The sequence below is a fragment of the Mesoplodon densirostris genome, chromosome 4, assembly GCF_025265405.1.
Source record: "Mesoplodon densirostris isolate mMesDen1 chromosome 4, mMesDen1 primary haplotype, whole genome shotgun sequence".
Lineage (NCBI taxonomy): Eukaryota > Metazoa > Chordata > Mammalia > Artiodactyla > Ziphiidae > Mesoplodon > Mesoplodon densirostris.
Genome location: NC_082664.1, coordinates 148,994,980 through 149,011,504, shown reverse-complemented (window position 1 = coordinate 149,011,504; position 16,525 = coordinate 148,994,980). Strand labels below are relative to the sequence as shown.

General features: G+C 38.1%; 1 protein-coding gene and 1 pseudogene across 1 annotated transcript in view; both read left to right on the top strand.

The window, feature by feature from the left end:
- Nucleotides 1-16,525, top strand: part of HDGFL3 (HDGF like 3) — a 75,976-nt gene that overhangs the window by 15,498 nt on the left and 43,953 nt on the right. The window lies entirely within an intron of this gene.
- Nucleotides 6,084-6,569, top strand: LOC132487612 (low molecular weight phosphotyrosine protein phosphatase-like; annotated as a pseudogene).

Here is a 16,525-nt window from a genome sequence, read left to right as displayed (position 1 = left end):
ATTCCACACGCCGTGGAGCAACTAAGCCCATGTGCCACAACTACTGAGCCTGCGCTCTAGAGCCCACATGCCACAACTACTGAGCCCACGTGCCACAGTTACTGACGCCCATGCACCTAGAGCCCATGCTCCACAGCAAGAGAAGCCACCTCAATGAGAAGCCCACGCACTGCAATGAAGAGTAGCCCCTGCTCGCCACAACTGGAGAAAGCCCGTGCACAGCAATGAAGACCAAACATAGCCATCCATAAATAAATAAATAAATAAATTTAAAAAAGAATATATGGCCAATTATGTCTGGCTTCTTTAACATAGTATTTTCAAAGTTCATCCATGTTGTTGCGTGTATCAGTAGTTTATTCCTTTTATTTATTGTTTATTTAATATTCATTTATTTATTTGGTTGCGCCGGGTCTTAGTTGCAGCAGGTGTGCCCCTTAGTTGTGGCATGCGAATTCTTAGTTGCGGCATGCATGTAGGATCCAGTTCCTGGACGAGAGATCAAACCCAGGCCCCCTGCATTGGGAGCACGGATCCCCAACCACTGTGCCACCAGGGAAGTCCCAGTAGTTTATTCCTTTCAATGTCTGAATAACATTCCATAGGTACTCCACATTTTGTTTATCTGTTCATCAATTGATGGGTATTTGGGTCATTTCCACTTTGGGCTGTTATAAATAATGCTACAATGAACATATGTGTACAATTTTTTATGTGGATTTAATGTTTTCAATCTCTTGGGTATATACTTAGGAATGGAATTGCTGGGTCATATGGTAACTCTTTGTTTAACCCTTTGAGAAATTCCCAGTCTCTTTTCCAAAGCTGTTATACCATTTTACATTTCATATAGCCTAATGACCTTGACTAGAACCTCCAGTACAATGTTGAATAGAAATGGTCAAAGTGGACATCCTTGTCTTGTTCCTTATCTTACGCAGGAAATTTCAGTCTTCCACAATTAAGTATGACGTTAGCTGTGGGTTTTTCATAGGTGCCCTTTATCAGGTTGAGGGTGTTTCCTTGTATTCTTAGTTTGTTGAATGTTTTTATCATGGAAGGATGTTGGTTTTTGTCAGATGCTTTTCCCACATCTATTGAGATAACCATGTGATGTTTTGTCTTTTGTTCTATGAATATGGTGTATTATATTGATTGATTTTTGTGTGTTAAACCAATCTCACATTCTTGGAATAAAACTTGGTCATGGTGCATAATTCTTTTTATACATTGCTGGATTCTGTTTGCTAATAAGAAATAGAATCCCTGACACATGACGGTTGAACTTATAATTTTTCGACTTCATGACAGTACAAAAGTGATACACATTCAGTAGAAACCACACTTCAAGTTTTGAATTTTTATCTTTTCCCAGGCTAATGATACGCAGTAAGATACTTTCTCCTGATGCTGGGCAGTGGCAGTGAGCCGTAGCTCCCAGTCAACCACACTGTCACTAGGGTAAACAGCCAATACACTTAGAACCATTCTGTATCCATACAACCATTCTGTATTTCACTTTCAGAATGGTATTCCATAAATTACATGAGATGCTCAACATTTTATTATAAAATAGGCTTTGTGTTAGTTTGTTTTGCCCAACTGTAGGTTAATATAAGTGTTCTGAGCACATTTAAAGTAGGCTAGGCTAAGCTATGATATTCTGTATGTTAGGTGTATTAAATGCATTTCTGTCTTAATGATAATTTCAGTTTATGATGGGTTTATTGGGATGTAACTCCATCATAAGTTGAGGAAGATCTGTATTTTTGTTGTAGATTTTTGCATCTATAGTCGTAAGTGATACTGATCAATAGTTCTGTTTTCTTGTGATGTCTGTTTCTGGGATCCTGGTATCAGAGTAATACAGGCCTCAAAAAGTGAGTTGGGGAGTGTTCCCTCCTCTTCTGTTTTTTGAAAGAGTTTGTGAAGGATTGGTATTAATTCTTTAAATATTTGGTATGATTCACCAATGAAGCTATCTGGACCTGAGCTTTTCTTTGTGGGTGTTTTTTTTTTTTTTTAAATTTTAAACAGCTTTATTGAGATTTAACTGACATAAAATACTGTGTAAATTTAAGGTGTACAACGTGTTGATTTGATACACTTACACATTATAAAGTGATTACGCTAGTAGGGTTAGTTAGCACTTCAGTCACCTCACATAATTACCATTTCTTTTGTAGTGAGAACTTTTAAGATTTACTCTCAGCAACTTTCAAGTCTATACAGTATTGTTAACTATAATCACCATGCTGTATGTTAGATCCCCAAAACTTATTCATCTTATATAACTGGAAGTTTGTATCCTTTGACCAACATCTCCCAATTTCCCCTACCCTCCAGTCCCTAGCAACCATCATTCTACTCTTGTTTCTATGAGTTGCACTTTTTTAGATTCTTTGTGGTACTTTTTCTTTTTATTATTTATGGTATTTTTTTATAATTCAATCTCCTATTATAGCTCTACTCACATTTTCTATTTCTTCTTCAGTGGGTTTCAATAGTTTGTGCCTTTCTAGGAATTTGTTCATTTTATCTAGGTTATCTAATTTGTTGGCATACAGTTACCCATACTATTCCCTGATAGTCTTTTTTATTTCTGTAAGGTCAGTAGTAATGTTCTCTTTTCGTTCCTGATTTTAGTAATTTGAATCTTCTCTCTTTTTTCTTAGTCATTCTAGCCTAAGATTTGTCAATTTTATTGATCTTGTCAAAGAACTAACTTTTGGTTTCATTGATTTCCTGTATTTTTCTATTGTCTATTTTACTTATTTCCACTCTAATCTTTATTTTTTTTCTTCCTTTTATTTGCTTTAAGTTGGTGTGCTATTCTTTTTCCAGTTTCTGAAGGTAGAAGCTTAGGTTACTGATTTGTGATCTTCCTTTTCTTTTTTTAATTACATGAGTGAATCAACAGTTTAAATTTTATTTATTAATTTATTTATTTTTGGCTGTGTTGGGTCTTCGTTTCTGTGCAAGGGCTTTCTCTAGTTGCGGCGAGCGGGGGCCACTCTTCATCGCCGTGCGCTGGCCTCTCACTATCGTGGCCTCTCTTGTTGCGGAGCACAGGCTCCAGACGCGCGGGCTCAGTAGTTGTGGCGAGCGGGCCCAGTTGCTCCGCAGCATGTGGGATCTTCCCAGAGCGTGGCTCGAACCCGTGTCCCCTGCGTTGGCAGGCAGATTCTCAACCACTGCTCCACCAGGGAAGCCCCGTGACCTTCCTTTTTAATATAGGTGTACATAGCTGTAAATTTCTCTCTAAACATTGCTTTCACTGTATCCCATAAGTTTTGGTATATTATGTTTATGTTTTCATTCATCTACAAGTAATTTTAATTTTCCTTGTGATTTCTCCTTTGCCAATTGTTTTTTTAGTAGCGTGCTAATTTCTATATGTGAATTTCCCAAATTTCCTTTTTTTTTTTGCGGTACACGGGCCTCTCACTGTTGTGGCCTCTCCCGTTGCGCAGCACAGGCTCCGGACGCACAGGCTCAGCGGCCATGGCTCACGGGCCCAGCCGCTCCGTGGCATGTGGGCTCTTCCTGGACCGGGGCACGAACCCACGTCACCTGCTGATGCAGGTGGACTCTCAACCACTGCGCCACCAGGGAAGCCCCCAAATTTCCTTTTATTAGTGATGTCTAATTTCATTACCTTGTGGTCAGAGAACATACTTTGTATGACTTCAGTCCTTTTAAATTCATGGAAGCATGTTTTATGACCGAACGTATGTTCTATTCTGGAGAATATTCCATGTACACTTGAGAAGAATGCGTATTCTGCTGCTATTCAGTGAAGTGTTCTATAGATGTCTGTTAGGTCTAGTTAGTTTATAGTGTCTTCTGTTTCCTTTTTGATCTTCTGTCTAGTTTAGTTGTTCTATCCGTTATTTAGAGTGAGGTATTGAAGTCTCCATCTATTATTGTTGAATTGTCTATTCTCCTTTTAGCTCTGTCTGTTGTAGTAAGTCTTTTGTCTGATTTCTTTCACAGCTTTGCTGATTTGGTAAAATGTGTGGTAAGCTTTCCAATTTTTAGATGCCCTAAAATAATTTCTATTTTTTTAAAATTATTTTTTTAAATTTAGTTTTGGCTGCATTGGGTCCTCATTGCTGCATGTGGGCTTTCTCTAGTTGTGGCGAGCGGGGGCTACTCTTTGTTGCAGTGTGCGGGCTTCTCGTTGCGGTGGCTTCTCTTGTTGCAGAGCACGGGCTCTAGGCACACGGGCTTCAGTAGTTGCAGCATGCAGGCTCAGTAGTTGTGGCGCACGGGCTTAGCTGCTCTGTGGCATGTGGGATCTTTCCGGACCAGGGTTCAAACCCGTGTCCCCTGCGTTGGCAGGCGGATTCTTAACCACTGCACCACCAGGGAAGTCCCTAAAATTATTTCTGTTTAGCAAGCAAGCAAGTCTATTTTCAAGACTTAAAAGACCTTAAAACCACTTCGGGCCTGGAACTTTTTGAGGGTTTTTTCGGGCATCTTTTATATCAATTTCATGGTTATTGGTTTATTCACCTGTTTCACTCTTCTTGAGTCAATTCTACCATTTTTATTTTCCTAGAAAAAAGTGTCTATTTCATAGATATAGTAAACCTTCTAGTGTAGATTATATATATATATATATATATATCATTCTATTATAATTTTTAGTCTCAGTCACTATAGTTACATCTCATTACTAATTTTATATATTTTAAAAAAATTTTTGTATTTAGATTTGCCAAAGATGTGTCAGCTTTATTGTCATTTTTTTTCATCAAAACTCTAGCTCTTGTTTTTTTTGTTGTTGTTGTTCTGTTTGTTTTGATTTTGTTTTTGTTTTTGCGGTACGCGGGCCTCTCACTGTTGTGGCCTCTCCCGTTGCAGAGCACAGGCTCCGGACACACAGGCTCAGCGGCCATGGCTCACAGGCCCAGCCGCTCCACGGCACGTGGGATCTTCCTGGACCAGGGCACGAACCCGTATCCCCTGCATTGGCAGGCGGACTCTCAACCACTGCACCACCAGGGAAGCCCTAGCTCTTGGTTTTTATTTCTCCCTGGTTTTTTTTTTTTTTTTTTTTGGTTAATCAGTTCTCCTATTTTTTTCCCCCTGCATCATGAATTTCTGATTTCATCTTCACTACTTTTCTTTTCTTCTATTTCAAAAGTCATAAAATTTCTTTGAAATTTTTTTTGAAAATGAAAATTTTTAAAGCTAGTTTTCCTAAGGTCAGATTTGGCTTCAACATGTAGATTTGGGTAACTGGTGTTTTATAATCATTTTCAACATAGATTTTAATTGTGATTTTCTTTTCTTTTTTGGCCTAAGAGATGTTTAGAAGATAATTTTAGAAATTATCATTGGTTAAAAGTTTTTATACAGGGCTTCCCTGGTGGCGCAGTGGTTGAGAGTCCGCCTGCCGATGCAGGGGACACAGGTTCGTGCCCCGGTCCAGGAAGATCCCACGTGCCACGGAGCGGCTGGGCCCGTGAGCCATGGCCGCTGAGCCTGCGCCTACGGAGCCTGTGCTCCGCAACGGGAGAGGCCACAGCAGTGAGAGGCCCGCCTACCACAAAAAAGAAAAAAAAAAGTTTTTATACAATGTTTAAATTTGTTTTTTTAGCATGATTACCTTGTTATCAGAGTATATAGTCTTTTAAACTATTTTTTAATTTGGGTTTTCTTTTAATATGTGATCAACTTTTTAAAAAATATTTATTTGTTTACTTATTTGGCTGCACTGGGTCTTTGTTGCAGCATGCAGGATTTAGTTCCCTGACCAGGGATTGAACCCAGGCCCCCTGCATTGGGAATGCAGAGTCTTAACCGCTGGACCACGAGGGAAGTCACTATGATCAACTTTTTAAAAGCTTTGTATTCCTAAAAAGAAGGCTTCTTTAGCAGTCAGCATTTAGAGATGCAGAAGTATAGCTACCATATCTATTATGTTTCTACATATCTCTCACAATATTTTTGACTATTTAGGAAATTTCAGGGCTTCACTTGCCACATAAGTGTTTAGGACTTATAACTCCAGGGTAGTGTACCTTTTGTCAGAATATAATGATCCAAGTGGGCGCCTCTGTGCACGCGGGAAAATGGCCATACGGGTGACCAAGTCAGTGCTGTTCGTGTGTCTGGGTAACATCTGTTGATCACCCATTGCAGAAACAGTTTTCAGGAAACTTGTAACTGATCAAAACATTTCAGATAACTTGCAGGATAGACAGTGCAGCAGTGTCCACGTATGAACTGGGAAACCCTCCTGATTTTCGGGGACAGGCTTGCATGAAGAAGCATGGTTATCCCTATGAGTCACGTTGCCTGGCAGGTTACCAAAGAAGTCTTTGCCACTTTTGATTATATACTATGTATGGATGAAAGCAACCTGAGAGATGTGAATAGGAAAAGTAATCAAGTTAAAAACTGCAGAGCAAAAATTGAACACTTGGGAGCTAGGAGCCACAGGAACAACTCATTATTGAAGATCCTTATTATGGTAATGACGCTGACTTTGAGACCGTCTACCACCAGTGTGTGCGGTGCTGCAGAGCCTTGCTGGAGAAGGTTCACTGACCCAGGTCCAGTCCTGCTGCGGCCCAGGCTCGTCCCCATAGGCCTGCATTCTCAGTCGAGTGACACAGTGTCACCATTCCCTAGCCAAGGCCGCAGCCCTTTCTTCAGTTGACTCACTGTTTCTTACCTTAAAAAATAATTGTAGATGGAAATCAGTTGTGTTTGGTGGAAGAATAAATAAAAATTTTGATTCAGACAGTTTATGGGGTAAATGTTCTTAGACTAGTTGAACCTCCCACTTCACCCCAGTTACAAAAATAGTGGAACAAACAAAATAGTAGAGCAACAAAATAGAACATAATGAAGTAAAACATCACTGTGAGGCCCATCAGCATGTGAGCCCATCGACACTTCCAAGAATCTGCACTACATCTTCCCTCTGTGTGGACAGGGCCCCCTGCCCTGCACTACCTCTTGATGCCAGGGCCTGGTGTCCTGTGATGTTGGTGAGAAGTGTTCATACACGCTCACAGTGCACACTTGTGCATTGACAGGACAGAAAGGAGGAAGATTTGTGGAATTTATCTTTAGCACCTTCACTCCTTAGTTTGTGTCTGTCTAGTTTATTTCATAAGGAAGTTAGCTTATTTGTTCCTATTTGAACCACTTTGCCTCTGGAGATGTAATTATGTCCGGGAAGAAGGACACTTGTGTGCTGGTTTACCTTAGGTTAGTTTGAGGACCGCACCTGCTTTTACATGCATGTAATTAACCTGAATGTCAAATATAGATTAGCTTATGTGGGAAAAAAATAATAAGTTGGGAAAAGTCCTTTTATATTGGAATGCTTAAATATTGATATGTTAAGTATTCTTTTATCAGTGGTTAGTTTATAGTCAAATATAGGTAATTTCTGTGCACTTGGAGATGACTGATCTAAAATTCATATGAATATATATCAGAAAAGATTGTTTTCAAATAAACTGGGGAAATTACAAAAAATATATATATAACGATCCACTCTACCATTTCATACTTTTTTAGCTTGTAAGTTATGGTACTTGTAACTTGTAACCTGCTTTTATTTTTGTATACATTTGGCTGTTGTGTCTTTATCCAGCCTTTTACTCATAACTTTTCTTTCCTGTTTTAAGATATAAATTGTATAAACAGTATATATGTAGCTTAATGTTTTTTGACCACCCCCGGGAGATTTTCCCCTATTCCACTCTTTGTTAACTGACTTCCTCAAGATTTTATCTACTTTTTTTGGTTAGCAGAAATGCTTCCTGGTTTTAAACAGTTATGTAACATTCTTAATTTCTGTCATTGAAACTTTCATCTTTTTAATTTCCAGTTATTTCCTTGTGAAGGCGGGGCTGTGTGAATTGGGTAACACTAGTGTTCCATCATCATATTCCCATTAAGTGTTCATTGAGTATATACTCTGGGTTAGTCTCCATGATAGACTTGATAGACTTAACATTACAAAAATGAATGAGACATGACCTTACCTTGAAAAAGCTTGAGATACGTTAAGGAAGAGAACCATAGATGCATAAAGGAAAAGAATAAAAGTGAGATGTGTGCAGAAAGTGGTGAGAAGATTTTCCTATCAACAAGGCACCTAGACTAAATGAACAAGTAATAAAACTGACCAACCCAGATGGAACATGAAAAAGAGAATAGAGACATTTTTTATTGGCATTTCCTTACAAAAAGGCTGGGTTTCAGCCCTTTTTTGGTTATAGGACATTGAAATGTAGTTTTTAGAACTATTTATTGTCCTATTATTTGTAATAGGACTTAACACAATTTAACTGTTATAGAGAGAGAGCACTGCATCTTGAATGGACTTTGCTTTACATTTTGTGCTATTGCTTCCTGCCTCCCTGCAGTCAGTTTTGAAGCCATTAATGAAAAGTTTAGTGATAGTACCTTCTGAGACATAAGATTTAAGATGACTTCCAGTGTTGTTACTTTGAAGGGAGGGATGAGAAAACTAAAATGCATTAAACTTCTTGACCAAGTGACTTTCTCAGAGTTACAGAGCAAGTTAGTAGGAAGAACTGCAGTACAATCCATTGCCCTCTTTACTCACCTGCGTAGGATGAGAGGGAGAAGTGAAAGAAAATACGGAATTCACTCTAACCATTTTGACAGTTAGACAGAAACCCTTATTTAATTTAGAAAATTTAAGGCTCAGGTAAGAAAAGGGTTTAAAACCAGCTCATCTTAGGATGAGCTATTTATGTGCTAATTGTAATTTTTTCTTTTTAATTGTGTTAAAATATACATAACATAAAATTTACTATTTTTAAGTGGACAGTTCAGTGGTATTAAGTACATTCACATTGTTGTGTAACCATCACCATCATCCATCTTCAGAACTTTTTCATATTGCAAAACTGAAACTCTGTACCCATTAAACAATAACTCTCCATTCTCCTCTACCCCCAAACCTTGTCAGCCACCATTTTACTTTCTGTCTCTATGAATTTGACTTCTCTGTGTACCTCATATAAGTGGAATCATACAGTACATGTCTTTTTTTATGACCGGAGTATTTCACTTAGCATAATGTCCTCAAAGTTCATCCACGTGGTAGCATGTATTAGAATTTCTTCGTTCTTGAGGCTGAATAATATTCTACTGCATGTATATCCCACATTTTGTTTCTTCATTCATTCGTTGATGAAAACCTGGAATGCTTCCACCTTTTAGCTGTTGTGAATAATGCTGCTATAAACGTGTGGGTACACATATCTCTTTGATACCCTGCCTTTAATTCTTTTGGGTATATACTCAGAAGTAGAATTGCTGGGTCATATGATAATCCTATTTTTATTTTTTTTTAGGAAATACCGTACTGTTTTCCATAGGGACTGCGCCATTTTACATTCCCACCAACAGTGCACAAGCGTTCCAGTTTCTCCGTATCTTTGCCAACACTTTATATTTTCTGGGGTTTTTGTTTTTTTGAAAGTAGCCATTTTAATGGGTATGAAGTGATATCTCGTGTTTTTGATTTGTGTTTCCTTAATGATTATCCATGTTGAGAATGTTTTCATGTGCTTTATTGGCCATTTGTATATCTTTGGAGAAGTATATCTTCAAGTCCTTTGCCCATTTTTTAATTGGGTTATTTGGGGGGTTTTGTTATTGAGTTGTAAGAGTTCTTTATATATTCTAAATATTATTAACTCCTTATCAGATATATGATTTGCAAATATTTTTCCCACTATGTGGACTCCCTTTTCACTCTGCTGATCATTGTGCTTGTTGTTATTTGTTTATTTATTTATTTTTAAGTCTTTATTGAATTTGTTGCAGTATTGCTTCTGTTTTATGTTTTGGTTTTTTAGCCACGAGGCATGTGGGATCTTAGGTCCCAGACCAGGGATCGAACACACACCCCCTGCATTGGAAGGCAAAGTCTTAATAAATGGACTGCCAGGGAAGTCCCTATAATTTATTTTAAAATAAGCAAAGAACAGATATTCTTGGGATAGTGAGTTTTTATGGACATCCATATGGACATCCATATGCAGCGTATGTGGGGAAAGCAAGAGCAGTGAAACATGAGGTCCTGGAGTCATTGTGATCTTATCAGAAAGATGCAAAGGTAAGAATGAAGACAAAGCACAAGTTTGCCCGGGCCTAGCCTTGTATGAGGCAGTTGGGTATAATTGAGAACAAGGAAAATGAGATACAGTGTTCAGAAAATGCCTGTGAGTGATTATTTAAATGTTTAAATGAGCTTTTGCATAGATGAGGCAGTCAGGATGGTTTGGCTAAGCTACCACCTTTATTTGTCAAAAACAGGCATAGTGGGCTTCCCTGGTGGCGCAGTGGTTGAGAGTCCGCCTGCCGATGCAGGGCACACGGGTTCGTGCCCCGGTCCGGGAAGATCCCACATGCCGTGGAGCGGCTGGGCCCGTGAGCCATGGCCGCTGAGCCGGCGCGTCCGGAGCCTGTGTTCCACAACGGAGAGGCCACAACAGTGAGAGGCCCGTGTACCACCAAAAAAAAAAAACAGGCATAGTTTAAGACTATTATATGCTTTAATTTTGTTTTATGTGTAGAATTATTCAAATTTACAAGTGATGAATTTCATCCCTGAGACATAAACTGAAGGAAAGAATCTCTGAGAAAATCATACTGTGGAATTTTTGGTGTTTTCTTCCTACTGTCTACTTTCTATTATTAAATATTTGTTTAGCAACCCTGTCAGGAACACAGTCATTACATTTTTGGGGGGTTTGTTTTTTGCTTTTTTTCCTTTTTTTTTTGGTAGATTGGTGCTTTTGGCAGAAAGACAAAACTAATTTCACATCTTTATCCTTAAAAAGAGATAAATCACAATTGGATACATTTAGCAGATGGTTCTAAATCCTTAGAATATTATTAATGCTGCTATAGGTTAAATTTCTGAGGCACTTCATGGATTATCATACTTGTACTTTGCTTCTGTGATCTTGCCTTTTGTTTGATATCAGCAGTCTAGGGCATAGGTCCCTGTTTTCAGAGCCATTCAGGATAATTACTTCTATACTAAATTTGAAAGTATGCAAAGAGTATTTGCTTTTTCCAAGCTTTATGCTGTTTCTTCCCTTTCTCGCTGGCTTTTTTAAAGTCCTTTTATGCTATGCCTTATGATTGTCCAAAGCCTTTCTTTTTTTTTTTTTTTTTTTTTTTTTTTTTTTGCGGTATGCGGGCCTCTCACTGTTGTGGCCTCCCCCGTTGCGGAGCACAGGCTCCGGACGCGCAGGCTCCGGATGCGCAGGCTCAGCGGCCATGGCTCACGGGCCCAGCCGCTCCGCGGCATATGGGATCCTCCCAAACCGGGGCACGAACCCGCATCCCCTGCATCGGCAGGCGGACTCTCAACCACTTGCGCCACCAGGGAGGCCCCAAAGCCTTTCTTTATGGTACTGTAACACGTCTGTGTTCTTTAAAAATTTTTTTTTGGTAAAGAACTTTAGGATGTGAACAATGACTATTAAATAAGAATAGCCAGAGTAAAGAGTATGTAAACACCTCAGGTAACAAGCAGAATCAATAAATTAATCAAATAGAAGACAGACTTTGAAGAACATATCTAGAAAGCAAAGGAAGTGTTTGGAGACAAATACAAGGGAAGAGATGATAAACAAATATATTTCAGAGAGAGTAGCTTGCTAACAACATGAACTCTAGAAGACAGGACAGATATTTCAAAATTAATTATCTGAAGTATAATAAAGGAAAATTTCTAGACTTTGATTAAGAAAGACCTATCATTGGAAATAGATAAGGCTGATCACATTTTAGATTCTAATACATATTTTGGTTAAAGTTTTATATCTTATACTAAATTTATAATTCTGTATGCTTCCAATCAAAGAGTGAGGGTTAAACAGTATATTAGCTTGTCAAGATTCACAATAAACTATGTTGGGATTTTGATTGAACTTGAATTATATTTATGGATTAATATGGAAAAATTGACATCTTGTTAAGGTTTCTAATACATAAATGTGGTCTATTTCTTCATTTATATGGGCTTTCTTAAATGTTTTTAAATTGTTTTATAAATCTCTGTACATTCTTAGGTATCTTATACTTTTTGTTGCTGTTGTAAATGAGTGTTTGTTTTTAAATTATGTTTTTGTTTTGTTGTCCTTTAAAATATATATGGAAGGGTAGATAACCAAGACAAGACATTTCTGAACAGTAAAAACAAGATGGTGGGACTTGTCCTATCAGATATCAAAATGTAGAATTGTTCAAATAGTAGTTAATAGTAAATTAAGACAGTGTTGGGCTCAGGGAGAGTTGTACTGACCAGTAGAACAGAATGGTTACCCAGAAACTGGTCCACAGATATATGGACAAGGGTGGCATTGCAGGTAGGGGAGGGGGTATATGGAGAGAGTATATTTAAACAATGCTAGCATGATTAGTTATCATATGAGTTAATTATATAGTATCCATATGAAGGTGGATCCCTATTTCATACTATATACAAAGATCATTTCTACATAGATGAAAGCGTAAAAGCTTTTAAAGCGTATGGGAAGAATATATTATATCCCTGGAGTAGGGAAGAATTTTCTATGACAACACAGAAGAAAACTAGCCATGGAAGGAAAAATTGATAAATTGTAGTACGTTAAAATCAAGTACTTCTGTTCAGTTAAAAAATCCTTTAATGAACTTGAAAATATAAGCCACAACCTGAAGGAAGTTGCTACACACAGAACCAGCAAAGCTTTAGTATACAGAATGAATCAATAAGAAAAAGACAAATAGCTGGATCGTAAAATAGGCAAAAAGACATGAACAGCCATTTCATAGAAGAATTACATAAGGCCTATAAATATAGTAAAAGATGCTCAACCTTATTAGTAGTTAGGGAAATGCAAATTAAGATCATAATGAGATTGCCAAAAATTAAGAGATTTTCCAATATCATATGTTAGAGAGGATGTGAATCAACAGAAATTGTTTTTTGGCCATTATCTGTGTTTTATTAGACTCTGTGATTTTTTATTTGAGTATTTCTTTTTTTTATTGAAGTATAGTTTACAATGCTGTGCCAATCTCTGCTGTGCAGCAGAGTGACTCAGTTATACACATACAGACATTCTTCTTCAAAATTCTTTTCCATTATTGTTTATCCCAGGAGATTGGATATAGTTCCCTGTGCTATACAGTTGGACCTTGTTGTTTATCCCAATAGGAATTCTTTTATTAATTGTTCTTAAATTTTCCTTATTTATTTTTGGCTGCGTCGGGTCTTCGTTGCTGCCTGCGGGCTTTCTCTAGTTGTGGTGGTTTCTCTTGTTGCGGAGCACGGGCTCTAGGCATGCAGGCTTCAGTAGTTGTGGCTCGCGGGCTTAGTTGCTCTGCAGCATGTGGGATCTTCCCGGACCAGGGCTTGAACCTGTGTCCCCTGCATTGGCAGGCGGATTCTTAACCACTGCACCACCAGGGAAGTCCAGCAATAGGAATTCTTTTTTTTTTTTTTTTTTTTTTTTTTAATGTTACTCGGGCCTCTCACTGTTGTGGCCTCTCCCGTTGTGGAGCACAGGCTCCGGACGCACAGGCTCAGCGGCCATGGCTCACGGGCCTAGCCGCTCCGCGGCATGTGGGATCTTCCCAGACCAGGGCACGAACCTGTGTCCCCTGCATTGGCAGGCAGACTCTCAACCACTGCGCCACCAGGGAAGCCCCAGCAATAGGAATTCTTATACACCACTGAAGGAGTATAAATTGGTCAACTACTTTGGAAAACAAATCTAATAGCTTTATGTTGTGAAGTTGAATTTTGCATACTTTCTGACTCAACATCTGTAACCCTAGAGAAACTCACATGTGTGTACTAGAAGATGTGTACAAGAATATTCACACCAACATGATTCATAATAGCAAAAAAACTTGGAAGTAACCCAAATGTCCTTGACAGAGAATGGAAAATTAAATGGTGGTATATTGATGTAAAAATATTAAACATTAAAAACGAATGAACTACAGCTATATATTGGTTCCTTTCAATGTAATTAGGCTAGCTTTACAATGATTGGTGTCAAAAAATAATAAAGCAACATTTAGTCATTCTTGGAAAAAAAAATTACACTGAATTCCTGCTATGTGCCAGGCACTGTTTTGGGTGCTAGGGAATTTAGGAGTGAATGAGAATGGACGTGTTTTCTGTCCTCATAAAGCTTATGTTTTAGTTTAGAGTGGGACAGATGACTAAGCAAGCAAGCAAAGCAATCTGTAATTTAATGTAACCATAAGAGATATGGAAAAAGATGAAGCAGGCAAAGAGGATAGCATATGATGTGATGCTGTGTGGGTGTGTGTTTCTGCACAATCAAGGAAGGGTTTTCTGAAAATGTGACATTTGAGCAGAGTCAAACGTTCGAGAGGAAGGAGTCGTACAGCTCTGGGGTAAAAGTTGGAATGAGCTTGGCATATTCAAGGAAGAGCAAGAAGGCAACTGAGGCTAATACAGAATGAGCTAGGGCTAGGGGCAGAAGGGCGGGAGATGCGTTCAAGGAGGTAGACAGAATTCCTATCATGGGTCTTACAGCTTTAGCAGTGAGTTTAGAATTTTTTTAAATATGGAAAGTCATTGGAGTGTTTCGAGCAGAATGACATGATCTGACTTATGTTTAGGATCTGAAGAACTGATTTTTGGGGGCAGAGGTAGGGGCTAGGGAGGTGGATGCAAAGGGCCCAGTTAGGAGCCTTTTGTAGAAGTTTAGGCATTAGATGATGGTAGATAGACCAGAGCAGACAGAAGTGGATGTAGAAAGAAATGGTTAGTTTGGTGATATATTTGAGGAGGTATAATTGAAAGAAATTAGTGTTATTGAGACATATCTGTATGGGAGAGAAGTAAATCAATAATGACTTCCAGGTTTCGAATAGGAGCAGCTGGTTGGACAGTGATGTCATTTACTCACATTAGAGAATACTGAAAGATAAATGGGTTAGGCCATAAAATTAAGAGTTGAAATGCCTATGAGACACTGAAGTAGGTGAGTCTGATGCTCAAAAGGGAGGTCTGGATTTTGGGGGTAGAAATATGAGACTCATCAGTGTATAGATGGCATTCAAAACCATGAAATTGGATGAAATCACCAGGGGAGTAAGTCTGTGTAGAGAAGAGGAGCTGTGAAAAGAAGACTAAAAAGAAGTGGATGGTGAGAAAGGAAAAAAATATATCAGGGAGCGTAGTATCCTGGAACTCAAGAGAAGGAAATGTTTCAATGGGCATATTATATAATAGAGAAATATATTTGCAATGGAGAGTATAGATATCAGGTTAATATATTACAAATAAATAGTAAAAAGACAGAAGCCTATAGAGAAATGCAAAAGTGATATGAATAGGCAATTCATTCAAGGGTAAATCCTAATAGCCAATAAACCTATGAAAAGATGCTTAACCTCACCATTAATCAGGGGAATGCAAATTTAAAAGAGCAGAAATGCCTAATGCTGTCAAAGATTGGAAGGGAGGTCATTTTCATATCTTGGTGGAAAAGTGAATTATTATAACCTTTTTTGAAAGCAGTCTGGCAATATCTATTAAAATGAAAAATACCTCTAATATATGATCCAACAGCCTCACTCCTGGAAATCGTATCTCATGGAAGTAGAAGCACCAATGCATAAAAATCTAAGTATGTTTACTGTAGCCTTTTTTAAGGGCAAAAACACTAAAAATAAGGTAAATTCCTTATTTAACATTCCTCAGGAAAATGTTGGGTAAATTATAGGTTATCTAATCACTGGATTATTATGCAGTCATTAAAAATAAATGAGTTAAATCTATGCCAGTTGACTTCAAGGACTTTTAATAATGCAGAGAATTTGATAAAATGTGATTCATTTTGTGTGCATGTATGTGTGAGAGAGAAACACCGTAGTCGCCCCCCACAAAAAAACACTTCTGCCTGTGTATAAAATATTTGTATATGAACATGGAGAAAAGCATACTTTGCTATGAATAGTCATGTCTTGATATTCTCAGGGGTATTGGTTCTAGTACCTCTGCATATACCAAAATCTACAGACACCCAAGTCCTTTATATGTAACCTACACACATCCTCCCATATACTTTACATCATCTCTAGCTTACTTATAATACCTAGTACAATGTAAATGCTGTATAGTTACCAGCACTTGGCAAATTCAAGTTTTGCTTTTTTGGAATTTTTTTTCTCAAATAATTTTCATTCCACGGTTAGTCGAATCAGCAGATGAGGAACCATGACTACGAAGGTTCCAACTGTAATCATTACCTTGGGATAAGTAGGTCTGAGAGAGGTTGTAGAGGTAAACCTCCACTCACCTACCACTCAATACGTGTACACACACACACACACATACACACACACACATCTCTATTTAAAAGAAAAAGGATCTCCATGATAAAACAGCTTCTGTGACATATCCCATTTATGTAAAATATATGTGCATGTATATAAAAGACATGAAAAGATAGTCAACAAAATGATAATCTAA